Genomic DNA, 11883 nt, shown 5'->3' with positions numbered 1-11883 from the left:
CTATTTCAAATCCTAAAAGATGATGCTGTGAAAGTGCTGTACTCAGTACGCCAGCAAATCTGGAAAACTCAGCAGTGGCCAGGACTGGAAAAGGTCAGTATTCATTCCAATCCCAAAGAAAGGCAATGCCAAAGAATCAAACTACCATACAATTGCACTCATCTCCCATGCTAGCAAAGTACTGATCAAAATTCTTCAAGTAAGGTTTCAACAGCACGTGAACCAAGAATTTCCAGATGTACAACCTGGATTTAGAAAAGGCAGCAGAACCAGAGATCAAATTGTTAACATTCGTTGGATCATCGAAAAAGCGAGAGAGTTCCAGAAAAACATCTACTTTGTTGACTACACCAAAGCCTTTGACTGTGTGGATCACAGTAAACTGTGGAAAATTCTTAAAGAGATGGGGTTACCAGACCACCTTACATGCCTCTTGAGAAATCTGTATGCAGGTCAAGAAGCAACAGTTAGAACTGTACATGGAAAAACAAACTGGTTCCAAATAGGGAAAGGAGTACGTCAAGGCTGTCTATTGTCACTCTGCTTATTTAACTTACATACAGAGTACCTCATGTGAAATGCCAGGCTGGATGAAGCACAAGCTGGAGTCAAGATTGCCGGGAGAAGAATCGATAACCTCAGATATGCAGATGACACCACCCTCATGGCAGAAAGCAAAGAAGAACTAAAGAGTTTCTTTTATATGTGTGTATGTGTATGTGTGTGTGTGTGTGTGTGTATAATTTTAAAATAAATTTATTTATTTTAATTGGAGGCTGATTACAAGAGTTTCTTAAGGAAAGTGAAAGAGGAGATGGAAAATGTTGGCTTAAAAATCAATATTCAAGAAACTAAGATCATGGCCTCTGGTCCCATCACTTCATGCAAATAGATAGGGATACAATGGAAACAGTGACAGACTTTATTTTCCTAGACTCCAAAATCACTGCAGATGGTGACTGCAGCCAGGAAATTAAAATACACTTGGTCCTTGGAAGAAAAGCTGTGACAAACCTAGATAGCATAGTAAAAAGCAGAGACATTACTCTGCCGACAAAGGTCTGTCAAAGCTATGGTTTTTCCAGTAGTGATGCATGGATGTTAGAGTTGGACCATAAAGAGAGATGCTGCTACTGCTGCTAAGTCGCTTCAGTCGTGTCCGACTCTGTGCGACCCCATAGACGGCAGCCCACCAGGCTCCCCCGTCCCTGGGATTCTCCAGGCAAGAACACTGGAGTGGGCTGCCATTTCCTTCTCCAATGCATGAAAGTGAAAAGTGAAAGGGAAGTCGCTCAGTCGTGTCCGACTCCTAGCGACCCCATGGACTGCAGCCTACCAGGCTCCTCTGTCCATGGGATTTGCCAGGCAAGAGTACTGGAGTGGGGTGCCATTGCCTTCTCCAAAGAGAGATGAGCACTAAAGAAATGATGCTTTTGAACTTTGGTGTTAGAGAAGACTCTTGAGAGTCCCTTGGACTGAAAGGAGATCAAATAAGTCTATCCTAAAGGAAATCAGTCTTGAATATTCATTGGAAGGACTGATGCTGAAGCTGAAACTCCAATACTTTGGCCACATGATGCGAATAACTGACTCATTTGAAAAGATCTTAATGCTGGGAAGGATTGAAGGTGGGAGGAGAAGTGGATGACAGAGGATGAGATGGTTCGATGGCATCACTGACTCAATGGACATGAGTTTGAGGAAGCTCTGAAAGTTGGTGATGGCCAGGGAAGTCTGTTGGGCTGCAGTCCATCGGGTGGCAAAGAGTGGGACATGACTGAGCGACTGAACTGAAGATGATTATATTAGTGTCATTTTCTTTTTTAGCTTTTTTATAATGTATTAAGTTTTCTACACTGAGCCCAAATTGAAAGTTTATTCCTATAAACCTGTGTATGCTATGTAGAAGAAGAAGAAAGAGGAGGGGAGAAGATGCTGAACTTTTCTTCAGCTTTTGTATTTGATATGATGAATTTCACCAGCCAATTGATCCTTGAAATTCCTATTTGAATCTCTTGCAGTGGGATAAATCACCCTCTTCAGGCATCCACTGCTTCCAGGCAAGTAGGTTGTTTGGGATATAATAACTATAACCTCATTAGTATCTAATCACAGAAAATGCAGTCCTGAACAATTGAGACACAGATGAAGTGCAAGTAAACATCTGTGGTGATGATGGTGGGTTCACTTGTCACCAAAGGAGGGTGTTGTTAGTGGTACAGGTGTTTGCTGAAGTTTGCCAAAGTTAGAGCTTCACAGAGCAAGCTGGATTTTTACCTTCTGTTCATATTTCATTGTGATGTTTGTCTGTGTTTATGGGTGTTAAAACAAATGAAATTTTCTCCCATGGATGTTCCATCATATAATCACATTTCATTTTTCATTCTTACAGATTGCATTCATTTTTCAGTCAGTCAGATGGAGAAATCATGCCACTCAGATGGAATCACACTTATCACAATAGATAACATATGGAATTGTGTTGGTGGTTAACTTCTTTTCTTGTACGTTGCTTAGGGTTTGGGATTGTAGTGAAGGTAGGGAGAGCAAGCGTATAAGACAAGCATAATTTTCTTGTCTCCAGACTTTGGCAGTGCTGCCATATGATGTGGGAGCCTTTATGTACATTTCTTTCATTCTATTATAGTCAAGATAGTGTGACAGTGATGATACATGAAACATTTGTATTTCCATGTATTTTCAGTTAAAACTTTTCTTCAAGGTATGTTTTCCCTTTTCTTGTGCTAAATAATTATCTTTTTCCTGGGGTAGAATACTCTGTACTAGTGAAATAAGAAGCAGAAAATCTCTTCAGCATCTTCTTATTAAATAATTAGTGCCAAACTTCAATCTTCAGCAGTAGTGGAAGCAAGCAGCCATCTGGGGAAAACCTAGATTTGTTTGGCTTCAAAATGCATCATGTGAGGTTTTTTCCCCTTGTCTCCAATATATTTATCTTCCTTAAAATACCTAACTGTGTAGATAACAAATTGACTTTATGTTGTATGATTATGTAAAAATTGTTGGTGGGGGATGATAATTGAGGCACAATATACTACAATGGTGTAGACAACAGGTTTGGGGTGAGATCTAGCTTTTAATCTTGGTTTTGCCACTCATAAACTCTTGCCTTTGGGGAAGTTATGACTTCCTGAGCCTCAGTTTTCTATTTTGTAAGGAAAAGTGAGACTAATTCTGGTACAAACCACTTGGGTGTGTTTGAGGAATAAAGGATGTAATAAAGGGAAAATTCTTAGCATTGTGAATGGTCCTCTGTATGTAATCACAAATAGTAATTGTGGCATCAAGCACTGAGATGGACAAACAGGAATATACAAAACTGCAGCAGATATTAGATAAATAATTTAGATAAGTAAAACCCATGCATTTGCTGAAGCTTGAGTCAACTCAAAGTCTTTAACAGAATTGTCAAATGTGAACTTGGAGTACTGAAGACACTTTGCTCATGTTTTCAGATTTCTTAACTGCAGTTGTAAGGCAACTGTTGTAGGAACTTAACAAGGACCTTTTATGTAGATAATTAAGTATTCTTCTATAGTATTAATTTTAATGGTTATAGACTATTTCATCATATTGAAGCACATGTATTTATCTGTTTAAGCAAAATCTTGAGCAGTTTGAATGTTTGTAGACTTTTACTATGGCAGAGACTCATAGGTGTACACTGATCTCTATTCTCCTGTTTTTTGTTGCAAGTGTGAAAATGTTAGTTGCTCAGTCATGTCCAACTCTTTGCAACCCCATGGACAGGGGAGTCTGGCAGGGGTTCCCTCCAGGCTTCCTTGTCCATGGAATCTCCATGCCTGAATACTGGAGTGGGGAGCCATTCCCTTTTTGTAGGGATCTTCCCTACCCAGAGATCAAACCTGCATCTCCTGCACTGCAGGCAGATTCTTTACCATCTGAATCACCAAAGTTGAACTCAAACATTTAGCTGGATCTATGGATGCCCATAGAGGGATTTGAGGGATTCCCTGGTGGCTCAGATGGTAAAGCATCTGCCCGCAATGCGGGAGACCCGGGTTCGATCCCCAGGTTGGGATGATCCCCTGGAGAAGGAAATGGCAACCCACTCCAGTATTCTTGCCTAGAAAATCCCATGGATGGAGGAGCCTGGTGGGCTACAGTCCATGGTGTCGCAAAATGTCAGACACAACTAAGCAACTTCATGGATGCACAACTTAAACCAACATTTCCTGCACTCCTTTGCAACTTTGGGCATGTAATTATAGTGTGGCTAATGCTGTATGAGTAGTGGTGCTATGTTCTACTTCTGAGATCTGTCCCTAAAAATGAATTAATGTCCTATGCTTCCCTGGCTCTTTGCTAGAAGATGATGAGAACTGAAGCAGTAGCCCTAGATCCAGAGATCAAAGCTACAAGATTAGAAGTGCTGCTTAATTAGCTTATATTCTTCTGAAATGCTTCTATAAGAAAAACACAAATGTCTCAAATGTCTATTTTATTCATGCTATTTATGTGGGGGGTCTTTGTTTTGAAAGTTACATCCTAAATTGCTATATAGGCAATGCTATGACCATCACATTGTGTTTGTGAACTTCTGATCATTTCTGTAAGATAAGTTCCTAGCAGTAAAAATTCTTACTTAAATAGCATAGATATTTCAGGCCTTTGTTCCATATTTCAAAGTAACTCTTCAGCCATGTATGAGCATACCAAATTTCCTGTGCCCGTACGGGCTCTTGGTATTGTTATTTTTGGTTTTATCTTCATCAATTGATATGTTATTTAAATTTTCATTTACTTGACTAAATGTGAGGTTGAATATTTTTCTTCTGCTCACTGTTTGTATTCTTGAACCATTGGGAACACATGTACACCCGTGGCGAATTCATGTTGATGTATGGCAAAACCAATACAATATTGTAAAGTAATTAGCCTCTAATTAAAATAAATAAATTTTAAAAAAGAAAGTTAAAAAAAGAAAAAACTGGCATACTTCTATGTCATTTAAAGACATTTTTAAACATAATTTAAAGATATCAAGAATTCATTTTAGGATTATCTTGAAAATTCTTCCTCCATTTGTCATTTTTTCCTATAAAGTTTGTTTAGGATACATTAAGTGTTAACATCAACTAAAAATCTACCAGATTTTCTTTGTTTTCTTTATAATTAGACTCATTGTAGTCATGACCCAAAGGTTAAGATCAATAATTATTTGCAATACTTTCCTAGTATGACTTAATTTTAATGTCTAAATTTTTAATGCATATGAAATCATTTTTTTATATATGATCTAATTTTATTTTTATTATTGTTTCTACAGATGGGTGGCCAGTTTTTCCAATAATAATATATCAGTTCACCTCAGTCACTCAGTCATGTCTGACTCTTTGCAAACCCATGGACTGCAGCATGCCAGGCCTCTCTGTCCATCACCAACTCCAGAGTTTACCAAAACTCATGTCCATTGAGTCGGTGATGCCATCTAACCATTTCATCCTCTGTTGTCCCCTTCTTCTCCCACCTTCTATCTTTTCCAGCATCAGGGTCTTTTCCAATGATTCAGCTCTTCGCATCAGGTGGCCAAAGTATTGGAGTTTCAGCTTCAGCATCAGTCCTTCCAATGAACACTTAGGACTGATTTCCTTTAGGATGGACTGGTTGGATCTCCTTGCAGTCCAAGGGACTCTCAAGAGTCTTCTCCAATGCCACAATTCAAAAGCATCAATTCTTCGGCACTCAGCTTTCTTTATAGTCCAACTCTCACATCCATACATGACTACTGGGAAAACCATAGCCTTGACTAGATGGACCATTGTTGCAAAGTAATGGCTCTGTTTTTAATATGCTGTCTAAGTTGGCCATAACTTTCATTCCAAGGAGTAAGCGTCTTTTAATTTCATGGCTACATTCACCATCTGCAGTGATTCTGGAGCCCCCCAAAATAAAGTCGGCCACTGGTTCCACTGTTTCCCCAACTATTTGCCATGAAGTCATGGGACCAGATGCCATGATCTTCGTTTTCTGAATGTTGAGCTTTAAGCCAACTTTTTCACTCTCCTCTCTCATTTTCATCAAGAGGCTCTTTAGTTCTTCTTCATTTTTGCCTTAAAGGTGGTGTCATCTGCATATCTGAGGTTATTGATATTTCTCCCGGCAATCTTGATTCCAGCTTGTGCTTCCTCCAGCCCAGTGTTTCTCATGATGTACTCTGCATATAAGTTAAATAAGCAGGGTGACAATAAACAGCCTTGACGTACTCTTTTTCCTATTTGGAACCAGTCTGTTGTTCCATGTCCAGTTCTAACTGTTGCTTCCTGACCTGCATACAGATTTCTCAAGAGGCAGGTCAGATGGTCTGGTATTCCCATCTCTTTCAGAATTTTCCACAGTTTATTGTGATCCACACAGTCAAAGGATTTGGCTTAGTCAGTAAAGCAGAAATAAATGTTTTTCTGGAACTCTCTTGATTTTTCAAAGGTCCAGTGGATGTTGGCAATTTGATCTCTGGTTCCTCTGCCTTTTCTCAAACCAGCTTGAATATCTGGAAGTTCACAGTTAATGTATTGCTGAAGCCTGGCTTAGAGATTTTTGAGCACTACTTTATTAATGTGTGAAATGAGTGCAAGTATTCGGTAGTGTGAGCATTCTTTGGCATTGCCTTTCTTTGGGATTGGAATGAAAACTGACTTTTTCCAGTCCTATGGCCACTGCTGAGTTTCCCAAATTTGCTGGCATATTGAGTGCAGCACTTTTACAGCATCATGTTTCATGATTTGAAATAGCTCAACTGGAATTCCATCACCTCCACTAGCTTTGTTCGTAGTGATGCTTCCTAAGGCCCACTTGACTTCATGTTCCAGGATGTCTGGCTCTAGGTGAGTGATCACACCATCGTGATTATCTGGGTTGTGAAGATAATTTTTGTACAGTTCTTCCGTGTATATCACTGCTACTCAATTATAACCAGTATCTTCCCTCCAAGATAAATTTGTGTATATAGATTTGTTTATATGTCACGGTAACTGCGATGTGCTAGTGACATAGAACACAGATACCAAGGATGCTAAATATCTTGTAATATGTGGCATAATGCCACATAAAGAAGAAATATCTCACCTAAAATATTAAACAAATGTCTCATTGAGAAATGCAGATGTGTTCTTGTTTTGCTGATTATAATTGTCACCTTTTTCATAGAAGAAATTTCTTAAGATTTTATATATATGTTAAGAGATGGGAAGAATACACTGTACAAAAAAGATCTTCACGACCCAGATAATCACGATGGTGTGATCACTGGCCTAGAGCCAGACATCCTGGAATGTGAAGTCAAGTGGGCCTTAGAAAGCATCACTACAAACAAAGCTAGTGGAGGTGATGGAATTCCAGTTGAGCTATTTCAAATCCTGAAAGATGATGCTGTGAAAGTGCTGCACTCAATATGCCAGCAAATTTTGAAAACACAGCAGTGGCCACAGGACTGGAAAAGGTCAGTTTTCATTCCAATCCCAAAGAAAGGCAATGCCAAAGAATGCTCAAACTACCGCACAATTGCACTCATCTCACACGCTAGTAAAGTAATGGTCAAAATTCTCCAAGCCACAATTCAGCAATACGTGAACCGTGAACTTCCTGATGTTCAAGCTGGTTTTAGAAAAGGCAGAGGAAGCAGAGATCAAATTGCCAACATCCAATGGATCATGGAAAAAGGAAGAGAGTTCCAGAAAAACATCTATTTCTGATTTATTGACTAAGCCAAAGCCTTTGACCGTGTGGATCACAATAAACTGTGGGAAATTCTGAAAGAGATGGGAATACCAGACCACCTGATCTGCCTCTTGAGAAATTTGTGTGCAGGTCAGGAAGCAACAGTTAGAACTGGACATGGAACAACAGACTGGTTACAAATAGGAGAAGGAGCATTTCAAGGCTGTATATTGTCACCCTGTTTATTTAATTTATATGCAGAGTACATCATGAGATATGCTGGACTGGAAGAAACACAAGCTGGAATCAAGATTTCTGGGAGAAATATCAATAACCTCAGATATGCAGATGACACCACCCTTATGGCAGAAAGTGAAGAGGTACTCAAAAGCCTTTTGATGAAAGTGAAAGTGGAGAGTGAAAAAGTTGGCTTAAAGCTCAACATTCAGAAAACGAAGATCATGGCATCTGGTCCCATCACTTCATGGGAAATAGATGGGGAAACAGTGGAAACAGTGGCTGACTTTATTTTTCTGGGCTCCAAAATCACTACAGATGGTTATTGCAGCCATGAAATTAAAAGACGCTTACTCCTTGGAAGGAAAGTTATGACCAACCTAGATAGCATATTCAAAAGCAGAGACATTACTTTGCCAACAAAGGTTCGTCTAGTCAAGGCTATGGTTTTTCCTGTGGTCATGTAAGGATGTGAGAGTTGGACTGTGAAGAAGGCTGAGCGCTGAAGAATTGATGCTTTTGAACTGTGGTGTTGGAGAAGACTCTTGAGAGCCCCTTGGACTGCAAGGAGATCCAACCGGTCCATTCTGAAGGAGATCAGCCCTGGGATTTCTTTGGAAACAATGATGCTAAAGCTGAAACTCCAGTACTTTGGCCACCTCATGCGAAGTGCTGACTCATTGGAAAAGACTCTGATGCTGGGAGGGATTGGGGGCAGGAGGAGAAGGGGACAACAGAGGAAGAGATGGCTGGATGGCATCACTGACTCGATGGACGTGAGTCTGAGTGAACTCCGGGAGTTGGTGATGGACAGGGAGGCCTTGAGTGCTGCGATTCATGGGGTCGCAAAGAGTCGGACACGACTGAGCGACTGATCTGATCTGATCTGATGCGAAGAGCTGACTCATTGGAAAAGACTCTGATGCTGGGAGGGATTGAGGGCAGGAGGAGAAGGGTACGCCAGAGGATGAGATTGCTGGATGGTATCACTGACTCGATGGACTTGAGTCTGAGTGAACTCCGGGAGTTTGTGATAGACAGGGAGGCCTTGAGTGCTGCGATTCATGGGGTCACAAAGAGTCGGACATGACTAAGTGTCTGAACTGAACTGATAGATATATACTATGTGTTTTGTTCCATCTACCACCACTTAGCTTTTTTGTTTGCTAAAGAATTTATGTGTTTTTATTTTTTAATTTAAGAAAATTGATTTATGATGTTGAGTTGGTTTCAGTTGTACAATAATGAAAATCAGTCATAATTATAAGTAGCATCTTACTTCATCCTCCCTCCCCTCCACCATCCTATCCCTCTAGGTCATCACAAAGTGACAGGCTATACTAGTGGATTTTAAATGATTTTAGTTCTGTCATTTTAAATTTTTACTTCATTACATTATTCTCCCTTTGCCTATCTCAGGACTATCTTTTTCAAGTATTCCTTCAAATGAATAATTTTGTCAAATTCCATCTTTTCATTGATATTATTTTATGAAATTTTGTTCTAAATGTGTTCTCCAAAGTATTAATATTAGGTTTTATTTTCTTTTTATGACTTATGTAAAAGTCAATATATCTTAATAAGAGATTATCTTCCTGTTATATTTGACTTCTCTCCTTTAACTTTGAGTTTTTACTTCTTCCTTTTTTTCTCACTTGATAATCCAATCTTTTTCTTGGTTGCTTTACATTTAAGGATTTAAGTTTATATAATTCTTTTTTTGTTGTGATAGCATAATGGAGCAAAATAAAAATGGATAGATGAACCAATAATTCACAGATGAAACACAATATTACATGACTAGCATATATGCTATAATATAGTCCTAAAGATTATGGATGTTAGAAATTAGGTATTTTGGTCTTTATGTTTGGTGAAGATTAAAAAATATAAATAGTATATCATTCACAATTAGTTGGAGTGTATAATCTTTGAAAGATGGTTCAACAGTATCTATGAATACAAATGTGCATAACTTTTACATTGCATATGTTTATAATCTAATTTTTTTCTGTAACATTTTAGCCAGGTACTCTTTGGCTAAGGGGAAGCTTAACAAAAGTTATGTTTAAGTAGAAACAAATCACAGATAAAATAGTTTATTTTTGCATCTTAAAAAATAGGACTTTGTAAAAACCTTGCTGGGGTTCTTCCTTCCATGGTCTTGAGAGGGATCTAAGTAGATGAGGGGATTGGGGACCTAAAGCCCAAATTTTATGGGCTTTATTGGAAATCTGCTTCTGATCATAAAAAAATTTAACATTTCATAGCTTTGTCTTTTAAAATTTTTATTCATTTATGGCTGTGCTGACTCTTCATTGTTGTGCACAGACTTTCTCTAGTTGTGAAGAGCAGAGGCTACTCTCTAGTTGTGCTATGCAGGTTTCTCATTGTGGTAAGTTTTCTTGCTGTGGAGCACAGGCTCTAGGGCACATGGGTTTCAATAGTTGCAGCTTACAGGCTCTAGAGCATGGGCTCAGTGGTTGTGGCACAGGGGCTTAGTTGCTCCATGGCATGTGAGATATTTCCGGACCAGGGATTGAACTAGTGTCCCCTGCATTGTAAGGTGGATTATTAACCACTGAACCACTAGGGAAGCCCTCATAGCTTTCTTAACCATTACTTATTCTCTACATTTCCTCAGTTCTTTAATTATTATTTACTTTATAGCATTCCCCCAATTCTCAAATTCATTATTTTATCTAATATATTTATTTATGGTAGTTATTCCTTTATGTAGAAAAATTAGAGTATATGATTTCTCATCCTTGAATATCTTAATATCTATATTTCTCCTGCCCTCATAGGTGTATAATAGCTTGGCTGGGTATAGAATTTTGTTGCTATTTTAGTTTTTCTCAAACTGCATAGGTATTATTCAATTGTTTCCTAGCTTTCAATGTTATGGAAGATGTGACAAATACAAGTTATGTTTGGTTTTCTTTTTAGGTAAGCTGTTTTTGATTTGCTTGTTTTCTTAGTTTGTTGCTATGGATATTAATAGGAGTTTTCCTCTTTCCTTGACAGTAAAATGCTATCAATAGATACAGATTTACTCTGTAAGTCTGTATTTTCTATACAGTTCTTTTTTTTCTTTTTTTTCTCCTAAATCTGCTATACCTTTTTGTATAGCACACACACACATATACCATGTGTGTGTGTGTGTGTGTATATATATATATATATATATATATATATATATGAAGTATGTGTTGATATGTATATGAACATATTAGGTTGGTTATTAAAATGTAGTAAAATTACTTGATTTAGCTTTAGGGCTTTGAATCAAGCAAACCTTTCTTTGTGTCCCATCTCTGCTCTTTACTAGTTATGTGACTTTGGTAAAGTTATGCAAATTTATTATGCTTCCATTTTTTTGAACAGTAAAGTAATACTACTACTACTAATATCTAGGGCTTCCCAGGGGGCTCAGTGGTAAAGAATCCACCTGTTAAGCAGGAGATGCAGGAGATCCAAGTTGGATCCCTGGGTAGGAAGGATCACCTGGAGAAGGAAATGGCAACCCACTCCAGTATTCTTGCCTGGAAATCTCATGGACAGAGGAGCCTGGTATGCTTGCAAGGAGTTGGCCATGACTTAGTGACTAAACAGCAGCAGGGCAATAATAATATCTAGTTCACAGAACTGAGAGGAGTAAATGAGCTATAACATGTTAACGTATTTAGAATAGCTTCTGGCATATAACAAGCACCCAGTAAAATTAGCTACTTTTAATTATTTTCCTTCATCATAGTTTTATGTTAAGTGAATATGTTTTTCATCTCCATAAAATCTTCTCTGATTTTATTTTGTTGCCTTTTCATCACTCTCTGCCATTTAAAATATATTTACAAATACAATATGCTATATATTCTCATTGGAAATAGACAATTATGTGTTACAGATTTTTCTGTCATTTTCTCATGCTTTTATTTGTTTGTTTCT

The sequence above is a fragment of the Bos taurus genome, chromosome X, assembly GCF_002263795.3.
Source record: "Bos taurus isolate L1 Dominette 01449 registration number 42190680 breed Hereford chromosome X, ARS-UCD2.0, whole genome shotgun sequence".
NCBI lineage: Eukaryota > Metazoa > Chordata > Mammalia > Artiodactyla > Bovidae > Bos > Bos taurus.
This window is presented reverse-complemented; position numbering follows the sequence as displayed.